We start from the raw sequence: 13,979 nt of genomic DNA, 5'->3' as shown, positions 1-13,979 counted from the left end.
GTAAAAGTATTTGAAAAATTGCTGAAATCTCTCAGATTTTATGAAAATCTTTTCTATAAAAATACAAGGATCTCACTGAACTCTTAAGTAGAATAAATACAAAGAGATACACACCTAAAATTATCATGCCAAATGTTGAAAAACAAAGACAAATAAAAACTCTTGAAAGCACAAAGGGAAAAGCATTCATCACATACAAGGGAACCCCAATAAGTCTAATCATTGACTTCCTTTCAGAAGAAACTGAGGTCGGAAGGCAATGCCATGACGTGGTAAAAATGCTGTACATAATATATTTGCGTATATAAATACATACTATATGTATATATCAACCAAGTATAATCATAATAAATTACATAAATAAAATATTAAATATTTAAAATAATAATGTATAAATATATGTACATATATCAACCAACATACCTTACAAGGTAAAAGTAGGGGTTATCAATCTCTGTAACATAGATCATTATTATTTTTGGTAATTAGAAGAATATTGCAGAATGTAGGTATAATATACAGCCTGAACAAAGTAAATGATGCCACTAAGAAGTGCACAAGAGGAAAGGATGTTTGTGCTAAAATATATAACATAATTTGAGAACAATCCCCAAATAACACAAAAGTGAGTGTATAGTGTAGTCACATACTTTAGATTTATAAGCATGTATGAGAGGGTACCCCCCAAGCCAAAATACCCCCCAAAGCTATGTATTTAATTGTTTCTTACAAAATAACCCTATCACCTTCAAAGTACTCTCCATTACACTGAAGACACTTGTCAAATCTGGAATTCCATTCTTGTGAAACATTTTTCAAACTCATCTGTTTGGGTGGCTGGCAGCACCTCCCTTGGTCTTTTCTTCATCTCCTCTACATTGTCAAATCATAGTCCTTTCATGTCCCTTTTCATTCACCAAGACAAAACAAAGTTGCCCTGAGCGAGGTCAGGTGAGTAAGGTATGTGGGGCATGAGAGACGTGTTTTTTGCAAAAAACTGGCTCACTGAGATGGCTGTGTAAGCAGGTGCATTGTCGTCTGGCAAAACCAGCACCCGCCCCCATGTGCCACAAATCAGGTCTTTTTTTGTCACACACTGTTATGCAATCTTTTTAGAACCTCTAAATAGGAAGCTTGATTAACAGTCTGACCTGATGGAACAACTCCAAATGCACTGCTAGTGGACATTTTCATCTATTCGGAAAGTTGACGGACATCCAGAATGAGGTTTGTCATCAATTGACATTTCACTTTTTTTTGAAACAAGAAAACCACTCGTACACTTGAGTTTTTCTCATAGTGCTGTCCTTGTAAGCTGTGTTCAACATCACAAAAGTTTCTGCAGCATTTTTTCCTGAATGGGAAACAAAATTTCACAGCTACACGTTCTCTTAAATTGGCCATCACACACACACACACACACACACACACACACACACACGGGTGGGGGGCGGAACCCAAGGTATGAGTGAAACTTCTTTTCCAAAAAAAAATTCGCTGTGACCAGAGACAACCTTCCCAGGGGACACCACTGGGTGCACTAACTCAGAGCGAGTTGCTCATTGATGCTTGCCTAGTGGGAAAAATGCATACTACGAAAACTCCACTCCACCCTATGCAATTCCGTTTTTTGGGGGGGGTACCAGTTCATACATATATGTGCATAGAGAAATGTATATGTGTGTTCACCTATATATATTCATAGAGAATACCATTATAAATACTTCTCAGCCATAATCCAACACCTCGAAAGCTGGTTTTGTGTGTTTGAAGACTTAGTCTCATGGAACAACTCAATTGACACCACAAAGTTCACATTCTGTATCCTAGTGAGGTGATTTGTCATCTAAGCTACAGCTATTGATCTCTGCTCACTATGACCAAACGAGAAAGACCAAACTGGAGTCTCAAAGACGAAGTATACCTAATATACTGCATGAGCCACAGACTCATCTACCCTGAGATGGTACCACTAGATACAGTTCCCATTAAGTCTACAATAGATTGGATTGGATAAAATGAGAAAATTACAGAACAAAACTCAAATTCTTAAAATTCATATTTATTGGAACAGTTGAGACTAGAGTACTCTCTGAGACGATTGCATTGAGATACTCTTTAGACCTTGAACCAAAGTTATCTTCTATGGCAGCAAAGCAATAGACTGGCATACAAATTAAAGAATATTACCCATGAGTACAGTTTTCCATATAGTACTCAAAAACCTTAAACTCAATGCCATAGAGTCAACTCTGACTCAGAGACCCTATAGAACAGTGTAGAACTGCCCCTGTGGGTTTATAAGACAATCTTTACAGGAGTAGAAAGCCTCATTTTTCTCCCATGGAGCAGGAGTGATGTCAAGCTTCCAGCCATGAGATTAGCAGCCAAACACATAACCCACTATGTCACTGGGACTCCTATGGTCTAATATAGGTCACTGTGCCATATAGTACAGTGTTCTCTGTGAGAACAAAGGGTCAAAAATTACTCCAAAACAAAGATGAAATAATAAGAGGGCAAGTAAGCTAGAGTACTAGAAACAAAACATCCATAATGCAATTGAAGGGAGTATTGACACATTTTGAAAATGTAACTAATGTCACTGAACAATTGTATGGAAAATGTCAAATAGGAGCCTAATTTGCTATGTAGACTTATGCTGGAAACATAAATTATTACTTTAAAAGATAAAAGTTTGTGGTATTGGAATATAACAGACATATGGGTGAGTGGGACAAAACAAAATTAGAAATAGAGCCACACAAAGAGAGTTAACTGATTATTGACAGAGATGCAAATACAATTTAACAAAAGAACAACTGATTTCATGTTTAAAAATAAAAATGAAATAAATTTCATATAAAAAACCAAAATAATTAATGGTGAGTTTATATTTAATATATTTATAAACTACAAAATAAAAATTATATTTTGCAAACTCAGGATGAGAATTAAGTTTTAAATAAACATAAAATACTATACCTGAAAAAAATATATTGCTAAACAGACTTGCCTTACAAGAAAAATACTAAACGAAGTTTTTGAGACTGAAAGCAAGTGACACCAGACATTAGAAAAATACATTATTTGATATTATTAGAAAAGATATTACAATTATATTTTTGAACTCCAACATATAGAAATGTAATAGATAACAGCAATACAAAGAAGAGGGTGCTTCCCTACAAAATCGCTGAAGACAAAATGGGTGTATAAGCAAATGTGGTGAAGAAAGCGATGGTGCCTGGCTATGAAAAGATATAGCATCTGGGGCCTTAAAGGCTTCAAGTTAAAGAAGCAGCCATCTGTTAGGGAAGCAACAAAGCCCACATGGAATAAGAGCACCAGCCAGTGTGATCATGAGGTGTCAGTGGGATCACGTATCAAAAGATCCAAAACAAATAAATTTATTGATGTGAACAAGGGGTTTGGAGTGGAGGCCCAAAACCCATCTGTAAACAATTGGATATGCTCCCACAGAAGGGTTATAAAAAAGGGATGATTCAAACATAGTACAGTATAACATCAATGCAAAACACATCATTCTTCCAATTCCTGAATGTTTCCCTCGCACCCCCCCCCACCATGACCACATTGTACATTACAAATCTGGTTAGAGTGGAGAACATACTTTGGTACAGATAAGAGCTTTTGACACATGGAATTCAGGACAGATAAACCCCTCAGAAACAATGAGAGAAGCAAGATCATGAAGGTAGGGAGATAGGAGGGGGAAGGGGAAGAAAGGGAGAACCCATCACAAAGTTGGATATATATCCCCACTTCCCCTCGCCAAAGAGGGTGAATAATAGAAATGTGGTTGAAGGTAGACAATGGACAGTGTAAGATACGAAATAATAATAACTGTATAATTGATCAAGTATTCACGAGGGTGGGAGGAGAAAAAAGAGGAACTTATACCAAGGGCTCAAGTAGAAAAAAAATGTTTTAGAAATGGTGATGGCAACATATGTACAAATATACTTGATACAATTGATGTATGGAATGTTATAAAATCCCCCAATAAAATGATTTTTTTTAAAGAAAAAGAGGGGGAAGGGAAAAAAAGAAAATGAGCTGATTCCATGAACCCAAGCAGAAGCCAAATTTTGAGAATGATGAGGGCAACGAATGGATAAGGGTGCTTTACTCAATTGATGTATGTATGGATTGTGATAAGAGTTGTATGAGCCCCAATATAAAATGATTTTTAAAAACTGTAAAATAAAAATTGTATTATTTTTACTAAATAAAATTAAAAGAAAAGAGGGTGTGAACAAAACTGTACTGGAATAATGAAATGACACCAGATGGTATCTCAAATCCACAGTAATAAATAAAAAGAATCAGAAAGGTAAATAAATTTAATAGAATCACCATAGACATATATACTTGCCCTTCTCTCAGTTTTTAAAAGAATGAAAAATCATATAAACTAATAATTATAACAATGTATTGTTATATGTGTATCATATAGCTGTAACATACATTATAAGAATTCCAAAAGACAAAAGCTATATAGACGAAAATGTCTCTCTGTCCCTGGAGCTAAGTATAACATTGGTATGAGTCAGTCTACTCAATAGTAAGGAAGTTTGTTTTTTGTTTTTCTTAAGTATAATCTGAAGCAGAATTTTATAAAAAGATGTATATGGTAAGCAATCAACTCAATGGCAACAGATAGAGAAAAATTTAAGGAAATAACTAAAAAATAAATCACTTAAAAGTAATTCAAGGGATAAAATTATTACATAATTAAATATCCATTTAGTACAAAAGGAGATCATAAAAGGCCAAAAAACACAAATGAGAAACATAGAAAACAAAAATGCAAAATGGCTATGTAAAACCACACATATAAATAATTATATTAAATGTAAATGGATTAAACAATCTAATCAAAAGGCAGACATTGCCAGACTGAATAAAAATTAAACTCCGCAATAAGCTGTGTACAGGAAATACATTTTAGATTCAAAGATATAAGTAGTAAAAGGATGAAAATTATACACCATGTAAATAACTAAGAAAATGCCATATCAAAAAAGACTTTGTAACAATAAGAGCTATAAAGTGGAATATATAACAATAAAAGGATCACACTCTAAGAAAGATGAAAAAGTTATAAACATATATGCACCTAAAACAGAGACCAAAATTCATGAACCAGGAAATTGACAGAATGAAAAAATCGAAATTGAACAATAAAAGATACTTCAATACCGCAGTTTTAATTATGGATAAAGCAACAAGGCAAAAAATCAAGATAATAGAAGACTTGAACAACAGTATACACAAATTAGATCTCACATGTATAGAATACTGTATTGAACAGCAACAGAGTACACATTCTTCTCAAATACATTCTTTAGGATAGACCATAGTCCAGCCATAGGTCCCCAAACTTACTTGGCTTACCACCCATTTTCAGGAAAAAAAAATAACTACCCAGCAACCCCTCAGAATTAAAGACTGTTGTGATATAGCCTATATCCAGGATAAAGTGTATATCTCTTTTTTCAGTCTCCCTGGATCATTCCAGCACCCTCAAGGGGGTGATATCACTCATTTGGGAAACAAGGTATGTTCTTTACAAGGATTGGAATTAGAAATCAAGAAAAGAATAAAGTTTGGTAGATTTACAAATATATGTAAATTTAATAAACATGTCTAAATAGCCAACAGATAAAACACAAAAATCACAAGGGAAATACTTTTTTTTTAAGCAAAAGGAAAGAAATTTATTGGAGCCCATACAGGAAACCCTAGAGGGACCCAGCATACCCTACTGTGGTAGGCATGCCCAGCTAAGAGTCATACCATTCTCTGTACCCCCATGTCCCAGAGGGACTCCCCTTGAGCTAAACCCCAAAGCCCCAGGACTGGATGTGGGTAGAGATGTTGGGAAATACTTTTTATGGACCTCTGTATCAAGCATTTTTCCTTTTAATAGTTTTTTTTGTTTTGTTTTGAGTCATTTTATTGGGGGCTCGTACAACTCTTATCACAATCCATATATACATTCATTTGTGTCAAGCACATTTGTACACTTGTTGCCATCATCATTCTTAAAACATTTGCTTTACGGAGTGGGGAGGGAGGGGGAAAAATGGCCTGATGCCAGGGGCTTAAGTGGAGAGCAAATGTTTTGAGAAGGATGAGAATAATAAATGTACAAATGTGCTTTACACAATTGATGTATGTATGGATTTTGATAAGAGTTGTATGAGCCCCTAAATAATTTATAAAAAAGAAACTAAAAAAACCAAACATTTGCTCTCAACTTGAGCCCTTAATATCAGCTCATTGTCCCCCTCCTTCCCCACTCCCCCCTCCCTTAATAATTTATAAATTATTATTATTTTGTCATACATTACACTTCACTCACTTTTCTGTTGTCCGTCCCCCAGGGAGGAAGTTATATGTAGATCCTTGTATTCGGTTCCCCCTTTTTACCCAGCCTTCCCTCCAGTCTCCAGGTATCGCCACTCTGACCATTGGTCCTGAAGGGGCCATCTATCCTGGATTCCCCGTGTTTCCAGTTCCTATCTGTACCATTGTACATCCTCTGGTCTAGCCAGACTTGCAAGGTAGAATTGGGATCATGAAATGGGGGGGAGGAAGCATTTAAGAATTAGAGGAAAGTTGTATGTTTCATCGTTGCTACACTGCACCCTGACTGGCTCGTTTCCTCCCCGTGACCCTTCAATAAGTGGGTGTCCAGTTACCTACAAATGGGCTTTGGGCCTCCACTCTGCACTCACCCTCATTTATAATGATATGATTTTTTTGTTCTTTGATGCCTGATACCTGATCCCTTTGACACCTTGTGGTCATACAGGCCGGTGTGCTTCTTCCATGTGGGCTTGGGTGTTCTGAACTAGATGGCCGCTTGTTTACCTACAATCCTTTAAGACCCCAGATCCTATATCATTTGATAGCCCGGCACCATCAGCTTTCTTCACCACATTTGCTTATGCACACATTTTGTCCTCAGTAATCATATCGGGAAGGTGGACACCCACTGATAAAATATTTTGTTCTTTGATTCACAAAGCATACACTTCCATAGTTAGTCTCTTTTAGAAAGAATTGTGTGTGTGCGCGCGCGTATCATCACAGTTCTAATGTTCTTTTCCCACATTCATTGGTTCCTCCCCAATTCCTCTCACCCTTCCTACACCCTATCTCAAATAAACCATTCCATCAGTTATTTTCTCTAGACATCCACTCCTGTGCTTCATAAACAAAGACACCTAATAGAAACAAACAAAAAAACAGAAAGAAGAAATAATAATAATATAAAGATAAGAATAAAGAATAAGAAAAAAGACCACCAACAATAGTTTAAAAGCCATAGAAGAAATTTCTGTTGTGGAACAAGTGAGAAATATTTAAGCCTAGGCCAAATTTAGGTTGGGTCAAGAGGGAGGTCAACTGACCAAGTATTAAAATACAGTTTGATCTATTATAGTCAAGTTTACAATAATCTCTGACTGTGAGTAAAACTTTTCAAGTCCCTCACCTGTAGCCAGAAGGGGTCTGTCAGAGGCTTCATCTCACTAGATACTCTGCAGATAGTTTTTGGACTTTCGCTGTCTTCTATGGACACAAATTGGGTGTTCACAATTGAAGCTCTAATGCTTTTCCCTACATCATTTTTGGATTTTGTTATGATCATCTTTGGATCACACAGGCTGGTATGCTATTTCTGTGTGAAATTAGATGGCTTTTTGCTTGAATATAAGCCTTTGAGACCTCAGACACTATTCCAATTGATAGCCAAACACTATCTACTCTCTGCACCATGCTTTGCTGTAGCACTCTTATCTTCAGTGATCTCTTCATGAAGGTGAGTATAGAACAGGGCCATGTTATAAGAACTAACTGTTCTTGGATTGGGGTAAGAATTAAGTGGGAGTCTAGACTCCATCTGCTTATCCACAGGTTATAAACACCTCTGGTTTGCTTTATTTGTTATATTATAACAAAAAAAACAAAAAAGAAAGACATTGTCATTCATGCCCTGGAGTATAAGGTAATTGCATTGATAACATCAATAATTTATCCAAGGGTGTCGAATTTAAGGTACTGTTGAGATGAGTTTATGTGAGTATAGTCCAACCTCGAGCTGCAGTCCATGAGTTGTTACTTTCTACAGATTGACTTCCTAATTGATTGAGCTCTGTTTACATTGAGCATGGGGCTTGGTGCTAGGGGAAATTTTCCTGTAACACACCTTATGAGGGCAGATCGTTGCCTATCAGATTAATACCTATCATATTAATGCAAGAGGAGCATTAAGATACTAAATATGTTATGTTTCTGGTTCGCCTTTCATTGGACACCCAATAAGCCAGGGTTCTAATCACTGCCACCCACAGTCTTGGGGTGGCCACCCTGTGCTTCCTCTCTTATCAGGGAATTGCAATCCTAAGTCCAAGGGCTACAGGTAGTTTGGAAATGGAGTCCAGTTCGCTTCCATGTCCAGTCCTTATGGTATTTACCTTGGGGGATACCATATTCCCTGTAAGGTCAGCGGTCATCATAGTGATTAGTCCATTTCATGGTTCACCTAGGGTTGGGTATAAACTTATTCAAAGTATCTCCCCAGGAACATAGAACTGCGTTTACGCTCACCTTAGGTTCCCTACAATTGTGTTTAGCATCAACAAGGGAAATACTTTGAGATGAATAAAATTAAGACACAACATATATTACTCCACAGTCTGACCTAATTAAATTTTAACCTCCTTTCAGAGTAACTCAGGCTTGTTCTGGCCTAAGTAGAGCTCTTGTTATTTTTCTCATTCATGATGTTATCAATAGATGCAGAAAAAAATATTTGACAAAATTCAACATCTCTTTGTGATACAAGCACTCATAAAATTTGGAATTGAAAGGAACTTATGATTCCTGGTTACATAGTGGGTTACATGTTGGGCTGCAAGGTTAGGGGGTTGAAACCACAGCTTTCTACTGCTGTAATGATTTATAGTCTTTCAAAACCCATAAGAGAATTCTACTCTGTCATTGAGTCATAGCTGACTTGATAGCAGTCAGTTCATTTTTGCTGTGTTTTTTTTTAGAATAAGAGCATCTATGAGAAACCACTGCCATATCATTTAATGATGAAACACTGTATGCTTCAATCATTAACTAAGATCAGAAACAAGTAAAGATGCTCAAGTACTACAGTACACTCAAGTTTCTATTGTTGAATCAGTTCTGACTCAAATTGACCCTATGTACAACAAAAGGAAACACCATCTAATCCTGTGCCCTCCTCAAAATTGTTGATCTGTTTGAGCCCATTATTGAAGCCACCATGTCAATCCATCTTGTCAAGGGCTTTCCTGTTTCATTGCCCCTCTAATTTAGTAAGCATGATAATCCCTCTCCAGGGACTTGGTCTCCTCCTGAATGTCTAAGGTCAATTAGACAAAGTCTCGCCATTCTCCCTTCTAAGGAGTATTCTGGCTGTACTTTGTCAAAAATGATTTGTTGGATCTTTTGGCAGTTCATGTTACTTTCAGTATTCTTCACAAGAATTGATTCTTCTTTGGCCTAACTTGTTCAGTGTCCAACTTCCACATGCAAATGGGGTGATGGGAAATGCCATGGCTTGGGTCAGGTTCACCTTAGTCCTCAAAGTAACCTCCTTGCTTTTCAACACCTTGAAAGAGGTCTTGTGCAACAGATCTACCCAATCCACTCTAGGTTCAAACAAACATTAATCTCACTGCCATTGAGTTGATTCTGATTCATAGCAACTGTATGGGATAGAGTAGAACTGTCCCTATGAGTTTTTTCCTACTGTTTTTCCTTAATCTTTACAGGAATAGGAAAAAGCCTCATCTTTCTCTCATAGGCGGCTGGTGGTTTAGAACTGTTGACCATGAGTTTTGCAGACTAACACATAGCATACTATGCCATGAGAGTTGCTCCTCAAGGTTCTAGTTAGACCAATTGTTGTTCCTGTTGTTAGATGCCAGTGAGTCAGTTCCAACACATATAGTGACCTTATGTGCAACAGAGCAAAACACTGCCTGATTCTTCATCATCCTCACAGTACTTGTAATGTCTAAGCATATTATTTTACCAAAAAAACACGTTTTGTTGGCATATAATCCACATATATAATTCAACTGTTCAATCATATCAAGAAGAGTGGTATAATTACTAACATTTCTCCCTAACCTTCCCTGTTATACCCCCAAGAAATCTGGTATTGTCTCTGTAGATTTAACTATCCTGGATTTTATTTATGGAAAAAAACATAACAAAGAAAGAAACTAGCAGTAACAAAGTAAAACAGAAAAACTTCAATCAAAAAGAAAGCAGAATTCATTAAAAGCTGGAACAAACTTAAAACGAGTCAAAGGAGAGATAAAATGACGTTAGATTTTAACCTAACTGCATCTGCAGTAATCCACTTCCCAGTGCATTCTACGTGATAGCAAGTTTATTCGCATCCCTTGTCTGTGGTCATAGGGGATTCACCCACGGCTTAATTTAAACTGAAACAACATTTATATTTATTTTTATAAGTCATTTTATTGAGGGCTCTTATAGCTCATAGCAATCCACACATCAATTGTATCACATTTTTATATATGTTGCCATCATAATTTTCAAAACACTTTCTTTCTACTTGAGCCCTTTGTAACAGCTCCTCTTTTTTCCTCCCTGCCCCACCCTTCCACCATGGTGGCCCCTTGATAAATTATAAATTACTATTTTCATTTTATACTGTTTGCTGTCTCCCTTCACCCAGGTTTCTGTTTTTCGTTCCCCTGGGGGAGCAGAGTTTATACATAAATCATTGTGATTGGTTCCCCCTTTCTCCCCCTTCCCCCACACCTTCCCCCCATGCTCATAGTTTCACTACTCCCATGATTGTGCTTGAGGGGTTTATTTGCCATGGGTTCTGTGTGTTGAGAGCTCTTATCTGTACCAGTGTACATGCTCCTGTCTAGCCAGATTTGTAAGGTAGAACTGGGGTCATGATAGTTAGGAGGAAGAAGCATTAAATAACTAGAGGAATGTTGTAGGTTTCATCGGTTCTATACTACACTCCGGCTGGCTCATCTCTTCCTTGTGACCCTTCTGTGAGGGGATGTCCAATTGTCTACAAATAGGCTTTGGGTCTCTACTCTGTACCCCCTTGTTCCCATACATATGATTGTTTTGAGTCTTCTGATACCTGATCCTGTTGACACCTCGTGATTACACAGGCTGGTGTGCTTCTCCCATGTGGGCTTTGTTGTTTCCCTGCTATATTGACACTTGTTTATCTTCAAGCCTTTAAGACCCCAGACACTTTATCTTCTAATAGCTGGGCACAATCAGCTTTCTTCACCACATTTGCTTATGTAGCCATTTTATTTTCAGTGATCCTGTCTGGAAGGTGAGCATCACAGAATGCCAGGCTATTAGAACAAAGTGTTCTTGCATTGAGGGAAGACTTGAGTAGAGACCCCAATGTCTGTCTGCTACCTTGATACTAAACATATAAGTATATGTACATAGACTTGTATTCCTATCATTATATATTCATATGTTTACATATATACATGCCTATATTTATACCTCTATAAATATATTTTGCCTCCTAGTTCTTTCCTCTATTTCCTTTTACTTTCCTCCTGTCTCACTATTATATTAGAACTTCATTCAGCTCTCAGTATTTCCTCTCGACTGCATTGCATTTGATCAAATCCCACGAGGCGGTCTACACTCTCCTCACCATTGATTTTAGATCTCTTGTTGTTCCCTTGTCCCTGAGTTTTTTTGGCTCCCCCTCTCTTTACACCATCTCTCCCTCTCCCCCTCCCCTGGAACCATCGGTCCCTTTGTTTTCTCCTCGCATTATTTATCTTGCGTATCTTATATAAATAGACATTTAAAAAAGGAGGAGGTTGGCCTATAAATGGTACCAGGTCTGTCTGATGACCTTTATGTATGTTTTCTGATCAAGTCTGATGAGGTGCCAAGCCATGCCTTCCAAGTCTGAAGTCTATTTTCAGGATTCCTCAGGCATTTCGTTGTTTTGCTCCCCTTGCTGCTCTGTTGCACTCCCATTGTGTTTTGTCCCAGTGAAGGGGTTGGGGGTCAGACCAGGCACAATTACCACACTGTGGTTCAGTGAGGGGATGTTGTATCTCATGGTGGAGCCAAACCGACAGTCTTCTCTGTGCCTTGGCTGCTCTAAGCAGAAGTATCATCCAGGATATGGTTCTCTCTCCTCTCTCCTCTCTTCTCTCCTCTTCTTCTTTCTCTCTCTCTCTCTCTCTCTCTCTCTCCCTCCCTCCCTCCCTCCCTCCCCTCCCCTCCCCTCCCCTCCCCTCCCCTCCCCTCTCCTCTCCTCTCTCTCCTCTCCCTCTCTCTTTCCCTCTTAGTTTGCTCCCCTGTGGTCTGGGCAGACCCACCCCTCTTCCTGGGCTGTATTGTCAGTGCTGTTCTCTATTGTGCAATCTTTTGTAGAGGAGCTAGCCCTGCAGACATCTCTGTTAGTTCGCTGCTTCATGCAGTATGTTCCCCTCAAGACATGGCATACCAGGTTGAGGTCTGGTCCCTCACTCCCTTTCCTCTAGAGACATAAACAGTACCCTCCCTGTAGGTGGGTTAGTGCCCTGTGCCTCCACTATCCATGTCCGTTTTTTTGAACCCTCCTTTTTAGTTGGCTGCCGTATGTATCCCTGGGTTGGGTCTAACCCCTGCCAGAATACCTGGATTTGCCTCAGAAATTTATGCATTTAGTGGCTTTTCCCCTATGCCCCTTGTGCTTTTGAAGCTTCCCTCAGTGGGGTCATATTGGACTTGCTCTTTGATTCTTGACTTACTTAGCATAAGCTAATTTCCTCCAACTCTTCCCATACAACGATGCGCTTCATGCCTTCTCACTGCTTTTTAGAGATGTGTAGTACCCCCTTGTGGGTATGTACCAGTTTTTCAATCCATTCTTCTATTCGTGGAAATTTAGGTTGTTTCCAACTCTTTGCTTTTGTGAACTGCACCGTGATGCACATTGGAGCGCAGTGGTCTGTGAAGTTTTTAAGTGAGTAAAAAATGAGATCAAATACGATATTACATTTTAATCTAAATATATCTGTTGTAATCAACTTTTAACTGTTCTCTGTCTGATAACAAAGCTTCTCATATCTCTCAACTATGGTCATCAGAGGTTTACCTGAGGCTTAATCCATGTGGATCCTGCAAATGGATTTGGGGCTCCCACTGTTATCCATTGCCTTCTGCAAACCAGCTGTTCACAATTTAAGCTCTGATTACATTCCCTCCTTTGGGTTTGGATTACACTATTTATAATCCTTTGATCACACAGGCAGGTGTGCTTCTTCCATGTGAACTTGGTTAACACCTCACTGCTTGTTTGAAGACAAACCTTTAAGACTCCAGGCACTGTTTTTTTTCTGATAGCATCATCTAGTTTCTTTGCCACACCTTCTTATAGCACCCATATTTTCAGTGATTTCTTCCTAAGAGCGAGCATCAAGCATAGCCATGTCATAAGAATTCATTGTTCTTAGATTGGGGCTAGAATTAAGTCTAAGCCTAAATCTATGGGTTGCATGTGTATCTGAATCACGCCAGGATCATCATTGTCATTTTATGTTAGAGCATTTGCCTAGAACATTAAGTATTTCTACTGATAATGTCATTAATTTAGCCAATGGTATAGAATTTAAAAGATAGTTAAGAAAAGTAAGGTATACAAGTATAGACTGACTACAAATCATAATATATGAATTGGTACTTACACAGCTTAAACCCTTAAGTTACTGGACATTATTTTTAGAAGCAATGGGGGTTGATAATAAGGCAAAACTTTCAATGATATTTATTTATTGACAGTGACAGAACCATACCTGCTACATTGATACATGTCATAATAATGCAAGGAGGGCATTAAAACACTACAGTGATACCTAGGTTGCCTAACTCAATTCTTTCCA

The 13,979-nt window shown here is 38.0% G+C and overlaps 1 protein-coding gene across 5 annotated transcripts in view; it reads left to right on the top strand.

Annotated features, from left to right (window-relative positions):
* Nucleotides 1-13,979, top strand: part of HDAC8 (histone deacetylase 8) — a 316,573-nt gene that overhangs the window by 190,100 nt on the left and 112,494 nt on the right. The gene's annotated exons all lie outside the window — the stretch shown is intronic.

The sequence above is a fragment of the Tenrec ecaudatus genome, chromosome X, assembly GCF_050624435.1.
Source record: "Tenrec ecaudatus isolate mTenEca1 chromosome X, mTenEca1.hap1, whole genome shotgun sequence".
NCBI classification, from domain to species: Eukaryota; Metazoa; Chordata; class Mammalia; order Afrosoricida; family Tenrecidae; genus Tenrec; species Tenrec ecaudatus.
Note: the sequence above shows the minus strand (reverse complement) of the source record. Positions and strands in the feature narration are given on the sequence as shown.